The sequence below is a fragment of the Coptis chinensis genome, chromosome 5 (genome assembly GCF_015680905.1).
Source record: "Coptis chinensis isolate HL-2020 chromosome 5, ASM1568090v1, whole genome shotgun sequence".
NCBI classification, from domain to species: Eukaryota; Viridiplantae; Streptophyta; class Magnoliopsida; order Ranunculales; family Ranunculaceae; genus Coptis; species Coptis chinensis.
Window position 1 is genome coordinate 31,216,044 of NC_141460.1, and position 6,706 is coordinate 31,222,749.

Sequence of the window (6,706 nt, forward strand, 5' to 3'; positions counted from 1 at the left end):
GTGTCTACTGAAAGATCTCTTGAGGGTCGACGTGACCACTAAAGTCCATCTGCCCCAAGCAATCAAAATTCAGTAAGTTTTCCATGTTAAATCCTATTTCATTAAATTTGAAAATTTCATGGATTTTTTTTATTTTCGCTTTCATGTTTTCATACAGGGTGGGGCTAAATCCAAAGTTGTATCTACGCAAAGACCTACTCATCAGGCTCAATGTGACCATCAAAGTCCATCTGCCCAAAGCAATCAAAATCTGATTTTTGTATGTTATCCTTGCTAAATGCTATTTCATTTAACATGTGAATTTCTAGAGTCATGTATGTATATCTTTTTGTTTTCATACATGGTACTAAATCCAAAGTTGTGAAGTGCAAGTTGTTTAGACTTGTTCCTGAAGATGTCGTGGTAGAAGGATTGTGGTATACTGATGATCCAACATCTACAGTGCATACTAAGCCTTTAGGCCCGGGTTATTCAAAGGTTTTTGTTGAAGTTACAATTCAAAAGGATGCGCTACTTGTTAGGGGGAATAACGCTTTGAAGACGATAGAAGATGTTGTCTCTAGTTTTGTGGCTTGGCCAACCAATTCCTTAACTAAGTTGTGATGTGCACTCAATTTTAAGAGCTAGTCTTTTGTTGTTTGAAAACACTTAAATTTTGAAGACCTTTTAACTATGCGTGTTTGGGTAGTTGTGTTAGTTGGAATTGGACTCAATGAATGGTGAATGGTTTAAATTCTTCTACTTGGTGCTATATGTATCTGTTTTCTTTGTTATTCTTAGCTTTGTTATTGATACGTTTGCAGGTTTTAGAACTGATCATTATTCATATATCCATACTGATTGTTCTCTATTGCTTCTTGCAGGACAACACTTTTTAACTCCACCTTTGTAAAGTTGTCACTAGCTTTACAATGTCGGTCCCAAGCCCGGATAAAGGAGGAGGGAAAAGGGAAGAGTATAGGGTATTGCAATTAAAATTCTTTTTAAAATATATCAAAGTTTGGGAGTGAAGCAGATGATCTACTGCTGTAACACTGAATTTATTTCACCTTTTTTTGTATTTCCTTTTATGTCAGAACCAAATACTGTTACTCATTAGTTCTAACTACTACTTGATAATTTTTAGGAATTAGTTTGATAATTACGGTTTGTATTATTTGATTGTTCATTTGTATTTGTGCTTAATAGGGAGCTGAAGTTGTCAGGATGTACAAAACTTTGCTTGGGAGTCGAGGCTTTTGAAAAGTATGAACATGGATTTTCCTGAACCTTGAGTGTGCATGTTTTGTTTTGTCACAGGGGCTTTATAAGTTGTCGTCCTCTGGGATCTTTTATTTGGAATGTGAAGCAGAGAGTTTCCAAAAAATCACATTTTATCAGGTTTCTTCTATCATTCAAACTAATTCTATGGTTCCGATTGCTAGTATTGTTGATATATTCTAAATATATCAAGGTATCCAATTTGTCTTGTTAGGATTGTTCTGATATCATGGCAACATATAGTTGTCAAATTGAAGCTGATAAAAATCTGTATCCAATTCTGTTATCAAATGGGAACCTAATTGAACAAGGAGAACTTGAGATATTTTTAACTTCTTCTGGAATATGGACTGGAACTTGAACTAAATCATCTTCATGTTAGTTTTTTCACTTTAATTGTTGTCTCATTCTGTTGAAGGGTGGTAGACATTATGTTCTCTGGGAGGACCCATTCAAGAAACCTTGCTACTTGTTTTAGCGTTAGTTCTTTGGAAAGCCGGAAAGCACAGATGAAACATTTGTCACTCACTCAGTCGGAAGGTTTCCACGAGGATCCGGACACCGCACAAGATCCGCCAAAAATAGGTCATGCCATGTATTCACTCAAAGCAAATGATGAGATAGGATGAAGATGTCAGTACTTCTTCAGTCTATATTAACTTTTATCTATTTTCTCAAAAATACTTTTCAAAGACATTTTTAAAGCTTCTTGGGCTACATTTCACCATTGGAACAGGTGTTTGGTCTTGAGTATGACCTGGATATCTTTTATATTGTTGTTGTTCCAGATTATGACATGTAAGTTGCTATTTTCTTGTGAATGGTGTTGTTGTTCCATCATACAGATTGTATAGTGCATTTGTTTTCTTGCTTAAATTCCCTTGGCACGATCATAATGGCCGTCAACATGATTTTTGCTTCCACTACGAATGATATATATTTTTTCCTTGCCAGGGGAGCCGTGGAAAACAAGAGTCTGAATGAGCGTTAGTTCTTCAATAAAAAAGCGTTTGCCATTTATCTTGCCTATCCCAATCTTCTACTTGGTTACTAATATATTGTTTTGATATGCTTTTTACCAGATATTCAATTCGAAATATGTCTTGGCATCGCCAGAAACTGCATCTGATGCAGATTATACCGACATTCTCAGAGTAATTGGTCATGAGGTAGGATTTTTATGTTTCATAATGTGATGGTAAGATTCCTAAGTCAGTTGTCATGAAATTACATTCAGACTTTCATATATTTTGATATTTTGCAGTATTTCCACAATTGGACTGGCAACAGGTTGGCACATTTCTTTCAGTTCACACAGCATACTTGAAATTATTCTTATTAAGTATTAATGCATGTTATCTTTATTGCCCCAATTTTATGTTTGCAATTAAAAATTTCTTGTGTACACATTTTACGAATAGTATTCATCTGCATATTATAGTTAAGTTGTACTCATAATATCAGTATGTTGTTTAGGCCAAAGTGGCCACCCCCCTCCCTGCCCTCCACTACTAGGTTTCAAGGCATTAAGAGAGATTTCATTCTCATTTTGTTTATCTTGTCACATTACAGCTATATGTACATTTATGCAAATGTGGATTCTGTGCTATTTCCAAATGATGTTATTGTACTAACTGTTTTTTATGGAGTGATGACGTACTCTCTATGTGTTCCAGGGAATGGATCTCTACTTTAAGAGGCGGCATGATGGACAAGCTGCTACTTGTGAAGATTTTTTTACTTCCATGCAGGATCCAAATGATGCGAACTTCCAGAATTTCTTATTATGGTATGTCCACGCCCCTTCTTGTTATGTTCAGTCTCTAACATTATTGTTGGTGCTTTTGGTTTTGTAATGTAATCATAAATTATAGGTACTCTCAAGCAGGCACGCCTATTGTGAAGGTTACATCATCTTTTTGTCCCGAAGCCAACACTTATTCCTTGAGATTTATGTACACATAATGTCGTTATATACAGTAGGAATGTTTGTAGTTTCAATTATGTTTATGATTTATCTTTTTCCAGTCAAGAGGTTCCTCCAACCACTGGCCAGCAAGTGAAAGTACCCATGTTCATACCATTGGCAGTTGGTCTCCTCGACTCCAATGGAAAGGACATTCCTCTCATGTCTATGTACCATGAAGGGTTGCTTGAGTCACTTACGACAAATGGCCATCCAGTTGACATTGTAGTTCTTCAAGTAAAGAATGTCAGTTCTGATTGTTTATCGATGAGAAACTGTGTCAGAATATGAAATAGGTCATGCAGGAAAATAACTTTGAGCGAACACTCCCCTAACCACCTATTCACTCCTTCCAAGTTCACTCTTCTAGGGATTTGCAAACATTAAGCGACAATAAGGAAAGTTATTTTCCTGCATGATTAGGAGTGGAGTTACTTTCATCATGCAGTTCTTTTTTCTCCTTAGGTTGATCTTTATTTCTACCTGTGTTATATGCTTTTGATTTCACAATCTAGTTAACAAGTGGAATGTTTAATAGTCTAATATCTAACAATGAGAGATGACCTTATGTCCCCACTGCTGATTTTCGTAGACCAAATAAGAGTTTTTGATCTTTTTTCATCAATCAAACTTTTCTTTATGATGCAAAGTAGAAGGAAGAAGAGTTCATATTTCCAAATATATTTGAGAGACCAATTCCATCTATCTTAAGGGACTACAGTGCACCTATTTGTGTTGATTCTGATCTCACTGAAAGTGACCTGCTTTTTCTACTTACGCATGATTCATATGAATTTAATCGGTATATCTTGTCTATTACCCTTTTCTTGATATTGTCAGGAAATACATAATATGTTAAAACAAAGCACATTGTGATAGGTATATATGTGTTATATAGTTGGGAGGCAGGACAAGTGCTGGCCAAGAAGCTTATGCTTAACTTAGTCGCTGACTTTCAGCAAAACAAATCATTGGTTTTGAACCCAAAATTTTTACATGGACTCAAAAGTCTTCTATCTGACTCCAGCTTGGATAAAGTCAAAACTATAACGATTACTTGAGATTTAATAGAGTTTTTGTCAAACCCATATATATTTACTAGCATTGTGGAACATCTCCCTCGGGGCGGACTGGGCCTTCCTCTTAGAACTCTAACAGTTGTATAGTTGCATACCAATAACTGAGGCACCATATACCTGTTTCTCTGGGTAGTTTATTCTTCATAAACTAAATTGTTTCAAGTTGATTCTTGCCAAATAGATGAATGAACTAAATCCACTAAAAATTTCTACATCATGAAACTTTTTGTGTATAAAACAGATGCTATTGGCTCCCCATTCTACATCGTCTGAGAGTTGTTAGTCATGGTGTTTTATGCTTTAGGAGATGGGAAAAAGCCTTTTCTGATCAGCATGGGTGCTATCTCTCTGAATGCCTTCCTGGATTGGCTTTTTGTGTCTAGAAACTGCCTTGGGGCATGAGGACTGGTATGATACATTTTTACTTGATGGGGGCATTGAGAGCCTATTGTGTGAAGTTGTGTTAGTATATTTAGAGTCCTAATGAAGTCACTTTCACTGTTAAGGCACTTTCTACATCTTTGGTTACTTCTTTGTCAGCCTTGGCGCTCTTCGCTCTCCTCTCAAGAAAAATTAACCAAGTTGGACGTGCAGGACTGTTCGACGCGACAACACTGGTTCACCCTCTCTTGCATAGAAGGTTACTGCTAAAATAGGTAGATCCATATTGATTTCTCATCAATACAAAGTACATCTTTGTCAGTCTTACAAGCTGGAATAAGTTACAATGCAGGACTGTTACTCATTAGTTCTAACTACTACTTGATAATTTTTAGGAATTCATCGCAAAGGTGCTTACTCTTCATGGAGATGGGGAGATCATGGATATGATGGAGGTTGCAAATCTCGATCTTTGTTCATCTTTGTCGGCTCTTTCATCGAAAACTTCTCGCCGAAATGAAAGCTTAATTTCTTAGCACAGTATGACATCTTCAAATATAAATATCTGTTAAATCAAAATAGTATTTGCTTTGATTGTTCTTATTCTCTATTCATTTGGTCTTCCTCGCTTCATTTAACGCATCACATAACCTAGGTTGAAAATAATAGGAGTATTGAGCCTTAGATCTTTGACCATGCTAATATCTCCAGACGTGCTTTGAAGAATATTTCTCTTGGTGACTCTCCAAGGGTTTTGTTTGTGTAAGATGGATGCAAGAACACTTGTTATGCTATCAAGTACATTATTTGACTGCCTGGTTTTGTTCCTTGTATAGCCCATCTTGCTTCTCTTGAAGATCCAGACATTGTCAAACTATTCTTGCATGAGTACAAGTCTGCATTGATTTTTCTAGTACAATGTTTCGTACTGTAGAAAAAAGAAAACAGAGTGATTTGTTAGGCTGTGATAGGTTCTTGGATTAAATTGATTGCATCAAGTCAAGTTGTGATAGGTTCTTGGTTGGGTGATTGTGTTCTCTTTGGCTCAGTTCGGTACTGCAGATTAGATTTTGTTGGTATATGTTGGCTCGTTACAATTTTTTGTATATAGTGTAATATTTGTAATTGGAGATGATATTTGTGTGATGAATGTGATTTTAAGATACGTTTCATCTTTATTTGATGATAAATGACCAGGAAAATGGTATTATATTGGGATGATATTGGCAATTTTATTTTATTTTTATTATTTTATTATTTTATTATTTTTATTATTTTGATAAATGGGACATCACTTTTAAAGTGATGTATAGAGTTATTTCACATCACTTTACAAGTAATTTGGAATCTGAATGAGACGTCACTTCCTAAGTGATGTTAATCGGCCTTATTGATTTCACTTAAAAAGTGATGTTAAACGTTATAACATCACTTGTGGACATCGATTAAAAAGTGATGCAACCTTATAACATCACTTGTGGACATCAATTAAAAACTGATGCAAAGTTATAACATCATTTGTGAACATCAATTAAAAAGTGATGTGAAGTAACATCACTTGTGGACATCGTTTAAAAAGTGATGTGGAAAACCCTGACTTTTCACGTCGCCACCAGTTACATCACTTGCAAAAATGACGTCGTATATTTTTGACATCACTTATGGAGTGATTTTAAATGTCATTTCTATTGTAGTGAACGGAATCGCTCTGCAATGCTATAACTATTTCCTCATCAGGATAGCTAGTTTTGGCCTCTTCAAGTAACACTTGAAAGATTTCACATTCGATATTGTTTGACAGCTTCGTCCCTATGTAACCTCTAAAGAAAATAAACAGTAAATATTTAGTGATGTACAAATTAGAGCATCTTCAACGCAATTACTTGATTTGGAGTGCAAAGTGATGTCATCCACTTAAAAGATGAGGCTAGTTGAAGTACGAAAATTTTTCTGCACCAACGCACCACACTCCAAATTATTGTTTTATAATGAAATGTATCCTATAGACACAATTCACTTA

At 35.5% G+C, this 6,706-nt stretch overlaps 1 pseudogene; it reads left to right on the forward strand.

Annotated features, from left to right (window-relative positions):
• The first annotated feature begins 312 nt into the window (after nt 1-312).
• LOC147497297 (puromycin-sensitive aminopeptidase-like) lies at nt 313-5,753 on the forward strand (annotated as a pseudogene).
• Nucleotides 5,754-6,706: the final 953 nt, after the last annotated feature.